At 41.0% G+C, this 19,066-nt stretch overlaps 1 long non-coding RNA gene across 1 annotated transcript in view; it reads right to left on the bottom strand.

The window, feature by feature from the left end:
• Window positions 1–9,316: 9,316 nt before the first annotated feature.
• The window catches only part of LOC140682408 (uncharacterized), a 31,101-nt gene continuing 21,351 nt past the window's right edge, over window positions 9,317–19,066 (bottom strand). Inside the window, exons 2-4 of the long non-coding RNA XR_012054111.1 lie at window positions 16,004–17,560; window positions 14,496–14,624; window positions 9,317–10,905 (exon numbers count right to left, since the gene is read on the bottom strand). This is a non-coding gene — a long non-coding RNA (uncharacterized lncRNA). The remainder of the gene's footprint in view (window positions 10,906–14,495; window positions 14,625–16,003; window positions 17,561–19,066) is intronic.

Genomic DNA, 19,066 nt, shown 5'->3' with positions numbered 1-19,066 from the left:
AACTACGTGTACTATATTTACAATAATGTGCCAATATCTATCACCTACGTTGAACAGCGTGTCCCCAGCCTAAACCAATAGAAAAATGCCAACACTACAGCGAAACATGGAGGGCATGAAGAAGGAGGAAAAGGACAAGACACACCCAATTTCCTCCATCTTGTCCCCTCTGAACCCCTAATCTAGAAACCTAAAATTTTACTTTTGCACCCGTGTCACACTTAATTATTACTCTGATCAAACACTCAAAGCTTGTAATTCATCCTGTAAGATTGAAAACTCCTCTCCATGGACAGAGATCACAGACAGTGTCTCTCGGGGCTCTGTACAGGGGAGTTCCTGACCCCTGCCAGGGTCCCAGACCTGCCAGGGCAGCCAGAGGGAAGCCCTGGATTGCCACATATAGCAACCACAGTTACTCAAGTTGTAAGGTACAGTGTGCCAACACATACATACAGAGGGAGCAGCATGCTAAAATACAGCCTAGGATGAGTTTGGGACATCTCCCTATTGCTTTAGTTCACACAAATAGTTCCAGTGCATTTGTTGGTGCTATCTGTGAGAAAAAAAGTCTTTGGGGCCCAGACCAAGTTCTAACTTGGTCAGATGCTGATCAGCTAGAAGATGTTTTCAAATGTCATTTTTTTCTCCTATTTCCAAGGGCATTTTCAGAAAAAAAGTCTATTTTGCTTCCTCTCCGATTTTAAAAATTTCAGGCCTCAGCAAAAGCAACAAAGTGACAAAAGGGAATAGAAACTGCTGGAAGGAAAAAGCCTGTTGTGGTGAGTGCACCAGCTGGCATGCAGGGCAGCCTACCTTCCTCAGTCAGGAGCCCGGTTTGTCCTCCTGTTGCTATTTTTTGGCACACTGCACGCCAGTGACAGGCGAGGTCAGTGCCCTTGTTCTCTGTGTGTTCCCACTGCATGAAACACATCGTAAATGCAGGTGCTGATTGCCCACACAGCCACTGCTGCTGCATGCACTGATGGGTGCAGCTGTTTAGGGTACATCTCAGGGCTCATCAGTTGCAGAAGGGTGTGAGTAGGAGAGTAAGTTACATCAGGCACACAACTCTAACAAGAAACCTGTATGGAAAAAAATTGTTAGGTGGAGTCAAACCCAGAGAACGCAAAGTTCTCACTGAAACAATGGAAACCAGCCTCTACGATAGGGCACTGAACTCAAGGGAGTTAGGTTCAATTTTCCAGTAGTTCAGCCCAAAATTTGTTTGATTCTGAGCTGGTTAGATAGATACATCAAAACACAGGTGCAGACAAATCAAAGTGCGTGAAATCATGTCCCTCATTCCTATACAGGGTATCTTCAACACCAGTATTTCTCAGATACTGAAAGTCCAGATGAGCTCCTCTCTCCAATCAGTTATTCGATGGGAGCGGCCTATAATTGGTGGAAGTGTATTGTGAATATCCCCCAAGAGCCACATGTTTCTCTTTTACTAATACTAGACAGTATTTAATTCACTTTTCCAGCCTGACCTCCTTGTTCTCGTAATAACAGAAGGTTTCTTACTGCCCTACTTGGATAGACAGCTGGGCCTGGTGCACAAATAGCCAAGGCATATTTTTCCCTACTGAGACTTATTCATGCTCTGTGCTTATGTTGCTTTCACAACAAAATTCAGAGTGGCTGTGCAGAATATGATTTGGACATGTGTCTCTGGAGGTGCATGGAAAAAAGAAACCGCTAATGGACTCATATCCTGGCATCACTGACTGCTCTCCCCTTTAAAAAAATAAACTAATAGCATTTTCAGTACATTTCCAACCACTTTTGACTCTGCTGATCCCAGAGGGAGAAGAGCTATGGAAAACTATGCCATTTAGAGGAAGAGCTGTTTCTGAGCTGTACCAGTGCATTTAGAGGAAAGGTTAAAAGTCACATTTTATCTAAAAGGGATGTTTTCTTGCATAGCATGCCAGCAATTGTGATTAATCTAAATGGTGTGGGAGTTCCACCCTAATCTAAGGTCATTGATGGACATTTTTGTGAAGAAATGTGGTATGTTGTTGCACCCAGATTGTGCTGTAGATGTTTACTAATTACAGCCCTTCATCGAGGACCTCACAAAAAACATTACACATATCAGAAAAGCACAGTGAGAACAGCTCAACCACATAAAGATGTTTTACAAAGAAAAAGGTTGGCAGCTTAAAAGGTCAAGTTAAGTAAAATATAACCATTGTTTTCTTTCTATTCAGAAGTCTCATAATTGGGTTTATATGGCTTAGAAGGTTGGGCAAAAGTCCTTTATTGTCCTGTTTCACTTTAACATTTAGACATGCTCATACTTACGAATCCTTACATGGCTGACAAGCTGAGACAGGGTGGGGAACTATATTTGGGCTGGTCTTTTTTTTAATGTGCCAGATATTGGATTAAGTACTGTTTTGCTTGAGAAAAGGGACAATACCTTATCATTTCTCCTAAGAGTAACTACCTGACTGGCATTAAAAATAGTCTATTAAAACAATAGATTAATCCTACATTAACTTAAGACTTGCTATTTCTGCAGTATGATGCAGATTAGCAAAGAGGTCCAAAGCAGCTAGAATGTGAAACTCACACTGCCTTGCAATTGTTCTCAACACATACAATAATTTGTCTTCCTTCTAAACTATTGCCTCCTGTACAGTTGAGTCTCATCTGAATGGTACAAATAATTCAGAAAAGACTGAGCTGGGCTGTTAATTCATCAATAGAAGGAAAAAAAAAATATGACATTTGCACAAGGAAAATATGTTGATAGCACAGTTGCAAAAGTTTTTGTATGCTCTAAAATAGAGTCACATATTCACTTGTACATGAATAAAGCTAAGAGGCCTAAGAAATTTTTTTTTTCCCCTCAATCTTACAGTTTATTTCTATCAGGTTCTTATATACTGAACAAAAGTTTTGGGGTGATTAGTGGATCCTTGCAAGCTATAAGTTAAAACTTAGAATTATTGAGGCTTACTCTAGCAGCAAGCACTCTCCATACACCAGCCACATCCAAACAAAAATTAAAATCTTAGCTTCAACCCTGCTCTAAAAGCCACTTAGCTCTTCAAAGTAAGGATGAGTGGTTGGGGATGGAGAGACACCAGGATGGAATCCTTGTGGGACTCTTCGTCCCGTTGCAACCTCATGTGATGGCACTGTGACCCCACAATATCCCCATGATGCTGAGGATCCAGAGAATCTTCCCCATGATAGCTCATGGGCTTCTTCAGTCATCGCATACCTCCAGAGATTAAGGAGTCCCAGGGACTTGGCCCATGGGTGTTGCCCTGATTTTTAAGTGTTAGGTTTTCTTTTATAGTTCTTTTGAAAGTTTTAAAGTTCTCATAAAACTTCTTTAGCCTTCTGATAATGTTTACATATTTGAGAGTCAGATTTCCCACACAATTTCATGTATAAATAGAATAGTTTACATATTTCTCTGTGGGTGGAGAGAAATGATTGATTGATCTTTTGACCAGTGTAGTTGGAGAGGTGGTAATTCCATCCTCCAATCCATGGTCACCTTTAGAATTCGATAAATACAAAATGTTTAAATAAAACTGTGTCTTTTTCTCTTTTGAACTTACCAAGCTTCTGTGTAGTTATTTTGTGTCTAATAGCAACACATGGGCCACAACATAGAGGCTCACCAGCTATAGCTCAAGCACAGCTGGAAAGAAACAAAAGAGGTGGGAGGTGTCTGTTGGGGGAGTTCCTCAGCAAGCATTTAAATAAACTGATGAATAAAGCAAGTATTTAAATAAACTTCATGATAGTTGAATGTTACCAAGAGTTCCACAAGGTCTGTACTGGGATTTGTGCACTTCAAAATTGTCATAAGTAACCTGTATGCTCAGGTTAAAAATGAGGCAAGGAAGTCTGCAGAAGAAAATAATTATTTGGGATAGTGAAATGTGCAATTGGCTGCAAACTGCTACAGAAGGATCTCACAATACTGAGTGATAAGGCAATAAAATCACAAATTCGATGGGAAGCACAAATGAAATGTCAATAAATGCAAGTAAGGTGCATGAAGGAGAAAAAACAACTATCTATATGACTATATACACAGTAATGAACTGTAAATTAGCTATTAGCTAGGGAAATTAGCTATTACAAATCCAGCAAGAGCTTTGGGAGTCATTATGGATAGTGCTCTGAAAAGTCAGCTCCATGGCAGTGAAGTGGCAAATATTACATTGGAATTATTAGAGAAGGAAGTGAAAATAAAACAGAGCATCCTTGTAACATTATATACCTAGAGTTTGTATCTCAAGTACTAACGGTAATTTTACCTCCAAAGTTACCTCTTTGGAACAGGCTATGATAACATTAGGAAATAAAGTGAGAAGAATCACAGATAAATGAAGGAGAGCAAATAGGTCAGAACATTTCTACACTGAATAGGAGATGATGGGACCATTATATGACAGAAAAACTGTAGGAATTGGGCTTTATTATAGGAGCAGAAGAGGAGAGTAATAAGTATCTCCATGAGGTTGATAGAAATCCCAGGAATGTGCTATATAACTTTTTTCTCTCTCCACCTCTCTTGTCCACAGTAATTTTTTCCCACTTTAGTACCTGTTTAAGATACAGCATTTGCCTTGTAGTACTGTGGAATCAAGAAGAGAGCAGAACCAAAGGATCTTGCTCAGACTGGGGTGCACAGGGTGACCTCAGCTGAACACCTACTTCTCACCGGAGCCCAGGCTAAGAAAGGCAGCTGCACTGTCAGGGTGCCGAGAGCCTGGATGACAAGGGTGATGCGGGATTGGAGTTATCCTTCTCTCTGCAGTGCAAAAATCAAGTAGGAAGGAGACATCTTTGCCTCAAGGGGAGATCAGATATTTTTGAAGTGTCCTTAGAAGTTCTGAGAGCAAGCTGGGCAAGGAGGAGTTATGTCTAGAAGATGGTACAAGCCTAGGACTGGCTTTGTTGGGAATTGGCATGGAAGGACTTGGTGAGGGGATTGAAAAAGTTACGTTTCAAAGAAGGAGGAAAAGATTGATGCGCTTTATTTGGGAGAGGTCAAAGAATGAAGTTAGATAAGCATGTGTGATGGGAAAAGTGTAGAAGAAAAGGTGAATAAATAGTCTGATTTCTCTGGGCAGTTTAATTATTATATAGAAAATCATGGATGGTACAGAGAAGGCAAACAGGAAAGATTATTCAATTTTTTAAAAAAACACCTTGAGTAATGATCAAATGGCAGATTTAAAGCAAACTTATAGAAATGCTTTTTAATGCACAAGTGGACATCACTATAAAATGTTGTGGAGGCCAGCAGGATTGAAAAACAAGTAAACAAACAGACAATGACAAACCTGAAAAACATTGTGTTGTCAGATTATGATACTCTCTGAAAAAGAATTTTGTTACTTTCAGGTTACTTTTTCAGGTTATGAACCTGAAAAAGATTGTTACTTTCAATTAGTACCACCAGTACCTTCCTCTGCTTTCAAAGCAGAAGTCACTAAGGACCACCTTGGAGCCTTGTCCCTGGAGTATGTCCATCATGGTGCATTTGCTTCCCCACATGGGATAGCACTGAGTGGGAGTGGGTATAATTTGTACCATCACAAAGCAGATAAAAAAGCAACCTGTCCACACTATAAATTAGCCTTTTCTGGTTTCTTCTACACAAAGCTGTAGGAGCACCTAATTGTAGATCTTCTGCTATGTGTAATGGAAAAAGTACTGCTTTTTAAGGAACCCCTCAATCCTTGAACTAGGTTTCTGACAGTAAGTTATGTTCTAATTTTGACACTGAGACCAAGGACAGCATACTAGGCTGTAGCATGACTCTTTCAAAAATATACCTGTATCTGTTTGTGGGAGGGATGATAGGAATCAGAATTACTTCCTTGGCAATATATCCCAATTTTTTCTGGGAAAAAAATTTCTTTGTATAGAGAGTAATAACATCATTGTTATTTCAGCTTTTCAGATGTTGTGACTCACTTAGCCTGTTCAGATAAGGAGAGGTAGACAATGTTCTTCTTTCTTTGTGGGACAGAATCATGCATTTATAAGGGAAGTCCTCCTGAATGAGCATGTGGTATCTATATATTTGGCACTGCAATTACCAGGGGAGACAAGCTTGACTGATTTCCACATAGCAGCCATGACTTGTTTCCCATTGAAATTCTTTTTTAAATAGACAAGTAGGCAATTACCATGGAATACATAAATGGAATATATAGTTAATGTCAAGATACATTCCTGCTGTATCATTACAACGTTCATGTTAATCCACAGGTAATGTGCCTGTGTATTCTCTATTTCTTGGACAGAATTTGCCTGAGTTGCACAAAGCCTTTTCTCTCTGCATCTCTCCCTCCCATTTCCCATGCTGGTGTAGTTATAAAGCAGGAAGCATGTTCCAACAAAGGAGCCTCAGACCAAGGTTCTGCTCTAAAGACCAATTGCAGCAATACTCCAGGAGAGCAGGCTGCCAGTGACTGGGTAAGAGGAGTTGGTGATGGGCCATATTACTCCAAACATCACCCGAGAGAAGAAAAGCCAAAGCATAGATCCTACACTCTTGGAGAGGCAGTTCAGCAAACACCCAGGAAATGGAAAGCTGATCTTGTCCTCTGCCAGGTAGCAGTGGGGAAACTGCTGGAAATGCCAACGCTGTTTAGTCTTTTTCCTTCCAGGCAGATTTTCCACAAAAAATAGGGTTTGCACCTGCTTTAACATAGGTTGTTAGAAATGCGAATGAGGCAAATGAATTCTCTTGTGTCAAATAATTCAGCAACCAGGGAGAAAAATCTACACTTTTCAAACGCAATACCTTTTTGTGAATTGGTGGAAAAGTACATATTCATTGGCTCCACCAATAATCTGAATCTAGTTTCAACAAATGTTTTCCCATCTGCAAAAAAGCCACAGATAAATTTAGCAAATATGTGCTATTTATGAAGCTCTTTCTTCCCGTAAAAGAAAAAAAACCAGATGGATCATATAAAGTTGCTGCAGTTTTGCTCCTAAAAGCAATGTGAGCCATTGTGGATGTTAGGACAGTTAGGAGAGGGTACCTGGTTCGTGAACATGCCCAGGAGACAGGAATTTAATTGCTCTCCAAACTAGATTTCATGAACGTTTCCTTGATATAACTATTCCTCTGTTCTTTGCCCATAAAGATAACAATCTTTTTCCTTCTGGGATGTTTTCAAGGATAAATATATTAAGCATGTTTAGGTGCTATGGCACAGATAGGGGATTTATAAAAGTGCCTAACAAGGACAGTCTATTCTCCATTGCACCATACACAGTTCTTGACTCCCACAAGCACTTCCACCTTGGGCCAGTGATTCATATGGAGCAGAGCCATCAGGCTGAACCCCCTCTGGAATGAGATCTATAACACATTGCAAACTATTCATCAATGCAATGTTCTTCCACCCACCTTAGACTTCATGTGTAATCTTAACAAAAGTTTGGCACTGATGGATTTATCTGAAAGTATGCAATGCATTAGATACTGCACTGACATAAACCATTATAGCTTTAGTGAAAATATTCTGAATTACATAACACCTCAAGATCTGGTCTAAAGTCTAATTGAATTAATGTATATTTCTTACCTAAACAGTTAAGAGATAGGTACTATCTCTGGCTCTATAATCTTATAGGAAAATTAAATATTTCTCCTGAAGCATAAACTCTGGATGGCTTAAATATATGCATTTCCCCAGTTTTGGAATAGGTACATTATGGCTATTAACATATTTTAGCCAGATTGTTAACAGAAAGAAAGAAGGAAAACAAAGAACAAGCAGTTATATGATTTGGTTTACTAAACTCTTTTCTTCTGAAGTTGACATTCTGTTTTAGATCATTGACTTTTGCAGTGCAATCAGCCCAAAACAAGAAGTGGGCTTAAACATATATGTCTATGTACTTTTTCTGATTAATTCATATTTTCTATTTCTTGGCCGAACAGTGACAAAATACCCAAAACAATTGTATCAATTTATAACAAATCAAGCAATTTTTATTACTAAAATGCTTTTGGGTGTGGGTAATCAAGTGAAGAATCTTCCGCTGAAAACCAACCCATCCTCGATGTCTCTGATGCCCAAGTCCCCTAGGCAGGGTTTGTGGTTCTGGTTGGAGAGAAGCCACACTGTAAGCTGTGTTGCTCAGTTGCATTGAAAAACTAGTGCTGGTTCCAGTAGTCTTGTCCAAGTAGTCTTCCTGACTTTTGTTGCCATGGCATGACAGTTTCCTCCCGCTGTGTGAGGGCTGCACTGTGTGCCTCAGGGTTCAGAGGCAGATGCGTGGATCAAACATGTGGCTGGTTCCACTCCTCTCTCATGACCTCTGATAAGGCAACAGAGATGAAAGGGCTAAGGATGGCACCTGCTGTATCACCTGCTCTGTGCCAGAATAAACCCTCCACACAAGTGGACAAGAGGAAAGCAAGTGAAGAACTGTGACATGGACCACCTTGGAGAGATAATGCTTACTAAGTTATTTACATGTCATTTTATTCTTCTTGGCCCAAAGAAAGGGAACCACCATTTTTCCTTGTAAAGTAAATATTCCTTCAGAGCTAAAAAAGGGGTCATCAAAAATTGTCAGGAATTCGATATTCTGAAAGCTGTATGTTTCCTCTCAAAGAAGAAATTGGGAACCTTACCCATCCAAACAAGGGGGTCCCCTAGAAGTAGGTCCATAGGAGTGGTCCCATCTGATTTTACTGAGGATGAACACATGAAAAGAAATTACAGTTGTAGATCTTTTTGACGTACTGTGTCTTCCAAAAAGCTGCAACAGATGAATTGGCCTTGCTCCCTAGATGAAGCCTTGAGTATTACAGATGCTCAGTTGAGGCACTGAGGATCAGGAAATCTTTTATGTCAGAGGTCTGTGCTTCCAGTGTGGATGTGATGATGACGGTTCCTTCAGAATTATGAGCTGTCCTCCACAGAACAGATGTGAAGGGGGTCCTTTCTACAGCCAGCTCTGGCTTCCCACCTCTGTATGCAATGTTTCATTAAGTACTTATGGCACCCTAATATGCTCTCAGCACACTCTTTGTTGTGCAAGGGACACCCTCACGAGATATTGTGAGCTGCTAAAGCCTTTGTGTAACCAATTTTTGTGAAAACAGTAATCCCAAGATTTTGTTGACCTTAATGGCTAGACGGAGCCCAGAAATTCCCTATGAACATCTGAAATCATGGACAAAGACATTACCTGAAACCCAAATAAATGCAAGTTTTACAGGGGACTGTGTCCTAGTATCTATTTTGTTGACTACTAAAAATCATGTATAAATAGAAGGAACATAGAGCAAACAGACTTAGCTCATTCAGTTTATTAAACACAAATGTTCACTGCTAATGAGCAGAGTAGTTTTCATAATCTCATGTCTTTGATTCAATACAAGTGTCCTACCAGCTGAGAAATGGCCAAGATCACTTGACAAAAGGATTATTTAGCAAAATATATATCACATTTATTCGCTAAAAAAATCCTGAACTGCTCCCTGATTTCCATCTCCTATTTCATAAGCAGAAGGAAAGAAAACCACTATAGTACCATGACAACAAATAGAAGAGAAATCTTTTTTAGTTTCCTTAAGTAACAAATCAATATATTAACTGGGAAAATACATACCAAAAATGGTTATTCATGGCATGGAACAAGAAAGCTTTATGTCAGTGACACGGGAAATATGAAAAGGAGTTAACTAGGCTACAGGTCATGGGGAGTTCAGCTGACACAAATAGCAGACTTGCAGAAGTTTCCCTCAGAGTTTAGAGCAGCAATAGTAAACTTTAATAACAGTAAAGTGTTTAATACAAATACTGCCTTAACTAGATCTACAGTTACAGGCCTGAGCTATTGATCTCATAGCATTATATTGATGCATTATAGCTGCAGGGGACAGGAACACCTTATTCCAGAGAACAGCCAGCATGCTGCCATGTTGATTTAGACTCTTTCTAACTGCTCTGTTTTCAATATGTGTAGTTCAAAATGCAGAGAGTACATATTCTCCATCTATTCCCTCTCTAAACCATGATAGCATAGCTGAGTTTGCAGTGTCAGCAACCATACACACTTCACACCATTTGATGATAAATTTTGGGCTGTGTAGCTCTTGTTCTGTTCTTCAAACATTTTTTGCCAACTTCACTTCTAGCAAAAACAGTGGCTTCATACAGACTAATTAGGAGCTTGAAAAGAAATAACTTTTCTTGTATCAATAGGTACAGAAAAATAAAATCACAAAGACAATTTCTGTGTATCACAGCTTCACTAGTTCCCTCACCTTTGATGTAATGTGACATGAAGCCTGGCTATTCCCAAGCAATATTTTCCTTTCTTCCAAAGCTGTTTCAAAGGACTTTAAATAAGTTCACAATCACCCATCCTGTTCCTCTGTACCTCAGCGTACTGCATACACGGTGTTAATGCAAAAGAGCTGCAAATTAAGTGTTTCAGGCAAAGATGCTCAAATAACCAGGCTTTCTGCAGCACCTGGGGCTCTGGGATCAGGAGCGTTATCTTCCCCAGGCACCCTGCCCGCGGTTCGGCGCCTCTCCCACCGCTGTGTGAGCCGGCCCTGGAATGCACAGGCGAATTCCTTGGACGTGTCATCTCTTGAGTCCCCTTTCATCCGGCTGCGGGTGGAGACAGGTGTTAAATCAGCGTTAGCACCCACCCTACCGCACTGCAGATGCTGGTAGGGGAAAATGAGAAGGAAAAGACAATGTCCCTCTTGTCCATGCTATAATTTCTGTTAAGACAGAACGTGTGTTGCTTCTTCATGTTCAGTCAAGTTCTTTGTCACAAACTCCTTGCACTCCATCACCTGTATGAGATGCCTCAGGAGATTAGGATGAACCTTTCGTGCCACAGTGACCTGGAATAGGTTTTTGGCAGCTGCACATTGTAACAAAAGCAAATTAAAAAGATAAACGATTCTGAGTATGGTTGAGAGGGATTTTGCTCTAATAGGAGAGACATGTCCTTCTCCCATTATCCCCAAACCCTAAGAAACAGAGTGCATCCCTGAGCATCATGCACAGATATCATTTTAACCTTGAAAGTGTTTGCTTTTCTACATTGTGTACCTTAAAAGAAAAGCAGTCGCTAAGAAACTTTTAACATAAAGATGATAGTTTCCAACTTTGCCTGGTTATTTGTTTCTCATATTTAAACAACACACATCTAGTTTTGTTTATAGTTAAAACACCTTTTAAAACATCTTTACAGTTACAGTTCCACTTGATAAGCAGTTAATTAAAACACCACCTTTTAGTGTAATAAAATCTGCAACAAAGCAAAAAAAAATCCCTTCATGAACTGCAATAAGTGCATTGCTAAACTCACATATAAAGCGCACATAGCACAGATTTAGGATTAGAGCCAAACCCAGAGGAATGTGCATCATTTTCAGTCATCCTCAGGTGTATTACAGCAGCACAACACATCCCCACATGTATGCTCTGAGCATAGAGCAGCCTTTTGTGGAAGCCTCCTTTCTATTTGCTCAGCACCTCCTACAGCCTCCCTTCTTGGACATGCAGAAAGTCTCACTCCTAGGCTTACCAAAGCTCTGCAGTGCAAATAAAACCATTTCAATGATTTCAGCTACTTTTTGCTACCCATCAGAGTTATTATTAGACTCCTTCATCTGTCCTTCAGTCACTCAGGTACCACTAGTACTTCTTGTTTCTATCCAAACAATTTGTGAGAGGTTTTCACCCAGATAGCAAATGAATTCTCTCTGAAAGGCTGAAGTAACAGCTGCTCTGGGAATGATTTCTCAGGTCTTCAGGAAAAGATGGTCATGTGTGTCTGGCACTTGGAGTGAAGCTTGTGGCAGTTGTTTAAACATTGTGGCCCTGAAGGTCAGCAAGAGCATCCTGCCCCAAGAGCAGTATCTTGGCTTGGCTCTGAAGATGGGGCTCCCCAGGAAAAAAAAAAATAAAAATAAAAATAAAAATAACAAAAACAAACAAACAAAAAAAAACCCAAAGGAACATATGCTTGATTTCTGGCATTGCCAGAGGTGTCCTGAGCCATGAAATTGCAGCCTGGGGGAAGTTGAGCCAAGCCATGCCTGCCTTTATTCATCACTGTGAGGACCACAACACCCAACAGTGTCTCTGCCATGCTGCCACCTGGAAAACGGCATTGTCTGTCTCACAAGTAGAGGTACAGTGGGATGAAACTGGGGGAATGCTGGGAGACAAATAGCTCAGTCCTGAGCCTGTGTTGTCTCCCTGCAGACCATCACGGAGCAGCAGGACAATGCACAGTGGGGTCCCTGAGCAGATTTCCCTGTTGAAGTATGTTGAAGTACGGCAGTGTGGTGTGGCTGCAGCTTAGTCAGCAGTGGCTAATGCTTGTGTGCACACTGCTGGTGCAACAGGGGCTCCAAATCAGCTAATGCAGGATCTGCAGAAACCACAATAAGTACCAAGTGTGAACATGCCACAGCTGCATTGGTCCAGCCCTTTGCCAGCCCAGGCCCTTGGGTAGGTGTAAAGGATGGCTCTGGTTCCTTCCTCCCCCACATATTCTCCCCAGGCAAACTCTGGCCTGGCACAGAGAAGCAAAAATCTTTTGTTCAGAGACAGACTCAGATAAGAACTTGCATGAAATTACGAACCTGTACATACTCCTGAATCCAAATTCTCTGGGTGTAGACCAAACCAAAAAAATAATGGAATTAACTACAACCTACTCTAATTTAGAGTGGGTAAAGTCCCAAAAGCTAGAGTTCAAATTCTGAGCAGCTCAGATATTATTGCTAAGCTACTTCTGCAGGTTGAGGTGACATGGATCCAGCTTGCCTGAGTTTCTGACTGATGTGTCTGAGACTTGACATTTTGCCCTGGACTGCCTTCTGTCTTGTAAAGTCTATTCTCAATTCCCTCCTCTTTCTCCCCTCCTCGTCTTTTCAAACTTATCACTAGCATGTTTTATATATTTTAAATCTTTATACATGAATTTTTTTTTTAATTTCTAAGCTGATAGTGTCCCATTGAATCTGTCATTTCCTATTACTCTGTGTGACATGACGGACTCTGATATGGATGTGATGTATTATGACATGACACATTACATCAGTTACCCAACATTGTACCTCATTAGGGGAAACTATAAAGGCATAAACCAGGGATGAACCCCTCCTATTAATCTCTTGCTCCTTTTACCACCATCATTTGGTGTTCATGTGGTTGTTTCAGGTTTTCCCCCTTTGAACAGTCTCAGAATTGTTTTTGAGTGCAGATAAGAAACAAAACCGGGAAAACACCCTGAAAGGTTAAAATGCATCACATTCTTTTCTCTGTAAACATAGAAATAATATCTTTTGAAACAGTCCTAGTTAATCCCTTCTTAATATCTAGAAGGAAAATAAGAATTTGTATATCCCTGAGAGCACATCCCAGATTTAATTATTTCCTGACCACAGAATGGGTTGATCAGAATTACTGTTAGCCAGATAGGAAAAAGAAATTGTCATGAAAGGTGCTGGGTTTACCTTTAGCCACAGTTTGGCAAAAAAAATTGACCATTCCCAGATCACATTAACATGTTTTCTGTCAAAATCTGCTGGAGAGAAAAAATGCAAATGCTGAGGCAGAAAAGAAAGATTATTGTTCCTGTTCCTTCTAGTTTCTCCCCTGTGCTTGATAAATGACATCTCTGAATTTTGCTTTCTAATTTTGCCTAAAAAATACCATCAGAACAAACCTGCATCATTTTTGTTCAAAGCTGTGTGTGGAAAGCAATCAAGGCTGCTTTCTCATCTGTTTCTGTGGAGCTCATACTTTCCAAGGACAGGAAGATGCTGTTACAAAGGTGGATATTTATTAGCCACAGTAGATTAGTCTCAGTCTGAATCTCAGTTATGGCAGCTGACACTGACTGTCTTTTTGTGTTCCATGTGGGCACCCTCTGGGTTGTACTAACATCCTGGACCTGGCTAACAAATTTCTGCTTGTTTGTGGTGACTACAGCTCATGAAACACCAATGCTGTCTCTCTGTCCTTTTATAAAATTTTGGTAGCAGAGAGGATGAATGAGAAATGGACGTTTATAAAATTGTAGGAAGCAGTAAGAGGCAAATCAATCAATACCAACAGCAGATCAGATACCTGGAGACAAGCTGCTCACTCCTGCAGTTAAAGTCGGGGATACAGCTGCAAACTTCTGTTTGTGGTGTATTTCCCACTGGATAGAAGAGTATATGCATATAGCTCAGGGGACTGAAGATATTTCTGAAGAATGTCATTTATGTTCTGTGACAATATCTGGTATCATGAGGAGACCTTGTGTGTTAAGAAAAGGGAAACATTCACCTGGAGTTCACTGCATTCATCCAATTATGACTGGCAGTCACCAGCCACCTGATGAAGGCAGATGTTTGCATGCTCAAAACACACATTTGGCTCAATTGGCATCTTTAATGTCCTTCTCATTGAACAAGCTAAAGATTAAGTAAAAATGGTAAAAGTTACCATACAAAGCTGGCTCATTCAGGCTGGAATGATCCTTTGCTGACTGTATAGATGTGGGATGGTGCTGTCTTGGTGCCACACCTGAAGATGAATAAATGTTCTTGCTCTTTTACATTGGCATTCCATAACCTTTGGTTTAAAGAGCAGGATGGGATATTTTTAGGACTGGATTTACATTTTGGACCTTATGGTCCTGCTACAAAGCTTGCTATTTCTAGACAAATATACTCTACAAAGAAGACAGTTCATTTTCTGTTTGTTAGTAGAGGAATGTCAGTAGTAGAAATCTGAGCCACTTACCTTGACTAACTGGTACAGCTAATTATGGGATGTCTTAATATGGAGGAAATTAGCAATATCCCTAAAATCCTCCATCAAAATTATTTCTGATCATTTGTTAGTGTATTTATGACTTATGCTGAAGCAAAATATAACACCCTGTAGAAAAGCTACTAACCTTTTTCAATCTGCTGACCTTTTGCTCTTTATTGGGTGTGTTTGCCACTGAGCTTCTGACAACTCCGGCAATTCATTATAAGGCAGAGGACCTCCTTTAACTCTGTGGGGTATTTTCATCTTTAAGTGCCCTAAATAACCGGTGAGTGAGCTATGCATAAGTGGTTTTTTTCACTGCAGAATGCCTATTCCCCATCTATAATGGCTTTATTTTGACACTGCGGGTGTTAAGAGCTGTCTAACACAGCAAACACTTCCACAATGAGGTGCCAGTAAATTCTAGGTTATAGGAGACATCATTCTCCAAAAAAATATGTGTGCAAGGGCAGCCACCAGCTGCCAGACAGTCCATCTGTAGGAACTATTTCTTTGCATTTTGCTTCCACCTACCATAGGCTGTTTTAGAGAGGTAAACCTGCTGCTAGGTTTCTTTTTGCTGATTTGTACCCTAAATTACCCTAATTGTATCCCTCTGCACAACATATCAGTTATTGAGTCCTAGTATGCTTCAGTTCTAGTATGATAAATCCATTTGCTAGAAGGCCATATAAGGATTAGTTGTTGCAGTGATGCCTGAAGCATGATGCTCTTGATCAGACAAGTATTATAACAAGACAATAATCCATGGCATACTGAAGTCATAGGAAATATTTCCACTAATACAAATGGATTGAATTAGAACTTGTAAATCTTTGTGGCAGATATTGTTCTTCAAGCACAATTTCTTTGCTAATGATAATGATACATACCTCTTTAAAACCAAAAAATAAAAAAAAATGTACTTGTTACTTGGAAGAGGAGATCACCTCCCACCTGGCTATGCACTCCTCTCAGGTTGATGTTAAGAGTGATAAGGTCTCATGTGCAATTCTCTGGCAGAAGGCACCAGAAATGATTCTGGGGGTGTTTCGATGGTCATTGGTGATCAAACCTGGGCTCATCTTTGTTTGGCCAGTGATATGTGTATGAGCAGGTCTTTCCTTTCCTATGCTGTGCCACAGCAGGAACTTCTGTCCGGATGCTTCAACCAGGATTTGCTAACCACATCTTACCTCGGGCAGCCCTGGAATTAGCATTTTCCTGTCACAGAATCCTCCTTTCTATACTTAACTCTGGCACGCAGTGTGGTGACTTTTCTTATGGCAAGTTCTTTCTGTGGCTTTGGCAGCATTTGAACCAGACAGCTGTGCTCTTTAAGTCCTCACAGCTGTGGAGAAGAAGGAATGTTTCAGCTTCATTTGATCATTTGGTGGGGCTGGAGAACAAAAAGTACACCTGAGTTTCTGTCCAAAGGCCAATTTAAAGTTGTTACCTCTGTCCTGGACCCTCCCCAAAGCCTTTTCCTTACACCTGTCTGGATTGCAACCCCTTTGCTTCCATCTGCTTGACGATGGGAGAGAGGAAGGTGAGAGGCAGCTGCACACCTGCAAGGGGAGTGGGTCTGTAAGATCTGCCTCCTGACAGCTAAAAACACTCATTTTACTTTAAAAATCTCCTTCGAAGGACAGATGATAATTTTCTTTGTTTTCAATAATGGCTGGGCTGTGACACAGGTGCAAGGCAGCTCTGGCACCAGCTAAGCTCAAGAGCCCTAAAAGCAGCTCCTGAGGGAGGGAGTCCTAGGAAGACAGCTGAAATCCTAGAAGAAAAAGGAGTATGCCCCTGGTCCTAAGTTACCTTACACTTTTAGCTGGCTTTTTCCTCTGCAAAGGACTGCTGCAAGGACCTGAGAATCTACAAAATGTGGATAAGCCTGCACAGGGTCACATGGGTTACTAGAGAGATGAAAAATTCATTGTTTATAAAGGTGGTCTCTCTGCCACCTTCATTTATCTACAAGGGTATCAAGGATGCTGAAAACAGCCTGGAGGGAGAAGATGAAACTGACTTTTAAAGGCATGTGACAATATCTGTACAATCCCAACAGATTAGCTACTACTCCCCCATACCACAGCGATTTCTGTTCCTGTGATTCCCTGTATGTCAGCCAGATACCGTATGTGGGCAAGGGAAGACTTCCAAAGAATAAGGAAAATGTACAAAATATAAGCCCAATGTCCCAGATTGTATGAGAGGATGTACAGCACAAAGCCACTTTGAGACAAGGGCCTGATACCATCTCTCAAGACCACTTGCCTGGAGTTAGTTATCCCTCCTTGTGCGTGCAGGCATGTTGCTAGAAAACTGCAGTATTCTTGGTCCTGGATTCAGCTGCTCCATGACCTGAGGGAGGCAGCAAGGGAAGCTGCACAGCTGGATGGTTGTCACAACTTCTGTGCCTGCCAGGGGCTGACAGAGAGGAGGGGCTGTCCCATTAACCCCATCCTCTGTAAACCTCTGCTGGCAAGTGGTGGTCACACTCCAGGACCTCACTATTTCCATGCAAATCCATGCTGCTGGAAGGCTGTCACCACCAGCACTACCAGAAAATGCTTGCCTTTGTTTTTCCAGGAGGGGACAGGCAGATGGGAAGCAGTCACAGTACTCCCACCAGTGACCCCAGCTGGATCTCCAGGACAGGCAATCAGCAGGGAAGGACTGCAGCTAACCAGAACTGGGCTGAAACCTGAAACACCCTCTTGTCTTTCAGTTCTGACTTCAGCTCTGGTCTGGAGCAAAAAAGCCTTTGGTACAGGATGCTGCCTACCTCAAATGGACCAAAGACTAGATAAGACTTATCTTGCCAGTCTTGCCATGGGTGACACCCACAATGTTTTCTTGAAAGTCCTTTGACCGTACTGTTTAATGTTTCCTCTTGCAAGCAAGGCAGTGAAGACTCAATTAAGTAAAATTTTTTTCTGTTCACAGAAAAAAAAAGTCTTGTATTTCTAATTGTCTTTTTCTCTAGCTGTCTCTAGTTCTGCTGTAGCAAGGTCTGAAATACTACTGAAGAAAGTCAATTGATGTAAAAATTTATGTCATCCTTGTTTTTCACAGAAAATCTTGGGAACATATTTTATAAAAGCTTGTGCTCGCTTTATTTAAACTTTGGACCAAGCAAAGCCAACAAAATATTTTAATACCAGCAGAGAGGCAGCTGGATACAAGGCAGAAAAAGGAAGAAAAAAGGAAGCTCTAAACTTACTGCAGTGCTATAGTACATGTAATGTAATAGGTTCCCTGTGACATCAATAGGGTTTAGGCATGCTTAGCTCTGTAGGCTTCTTCTAAAGTTTTTTAATATGTTAAGGCAGAATTTACTTTGGTTTCAATAGCTGTGCTTTATTAAGATGAAGTCTTAAGTTTTTTAGCATAAGTAGAAACAATAGAGTTGTTAAAGTACTGGGGAAAGAGTCTAACTGTAATCATGTCCAGAAGCATTTGAACTGAAGGATAAATTTAAAAAACTGTGGAAAACAATAGCCCATTACAATGGCAAAACCCATCAGCTGAAGAAAGCAGGGCAGACGTGGTCAAGACATTGTGCTTAAAGGATATCCATGAGATACACACATACAGTAACAGAGAGTGACATTCTTCATGTTGTATCAGTTTAAAAATCCAGATAGATCTAGATATAGATGTCAGCTACTAGGACAACCAGGCTTCATCGCCCATGGACATCAGCACAGCCAGCACCTGTCTGCTCAGCAGGTTGTGTGCCTCGTGGTGAAGGGATAAACATGATCCGCTCCCCGAGCCCCTGCTGCCCCCGTGCTCGGGCACCAGCAGCCCGCGCCGCGCCGCCCACCCGGCTGTGCCAGCACATGGAGCGCAGCCAGGGGAGGCAACTTATAATTATTTGATGCAGATTGCAGATGGTCACTTCATTAGCATCGGTGCAGAGGCACCCCTCACATGGTGTGGGGTCTCCTTTGTCCCTCTGCAGAGGGGGAGGCTGGCTTCTTCTCATCTTTGAATGCCTCTCCCAGGGCTTGATCCGGGGAGGTGCTGAGCAAGGTCTCTTACATTAAAGTAGAAAACATCAAATTAAAACCCCTTTGGGACAGAGGCTTGAAAAGGAAATTAGAGAATAGAATTTCTGCATCATAAAATATTAGGAACAGAGTGCATTAAATTGCTCCTAAATGGTGACAAAGGAGATCTGTTTCAATGTCTTTTTTATAATTGTTTTAACTAAAGGATATGTCTGTCTTGTGGGGTATTGACTGTTA

Source organism: Taeniopygia guttata, chromosome 2, assembly GCF_048771995.1.
Source record: "Taeniopygia guttata chromosome 2, bTaeGut7.mat, whole genome shotgun sequence".
Taxonomy (NCBI): Eukaryota; Metazoa; Chordata; class Aves; order Passeriformes; family Estrildidae; genus Taeniopygia; species Taeniopygia guttata.
This window is presented reverse-complemented; position numbering and strand designations above follow the sequence as displayed.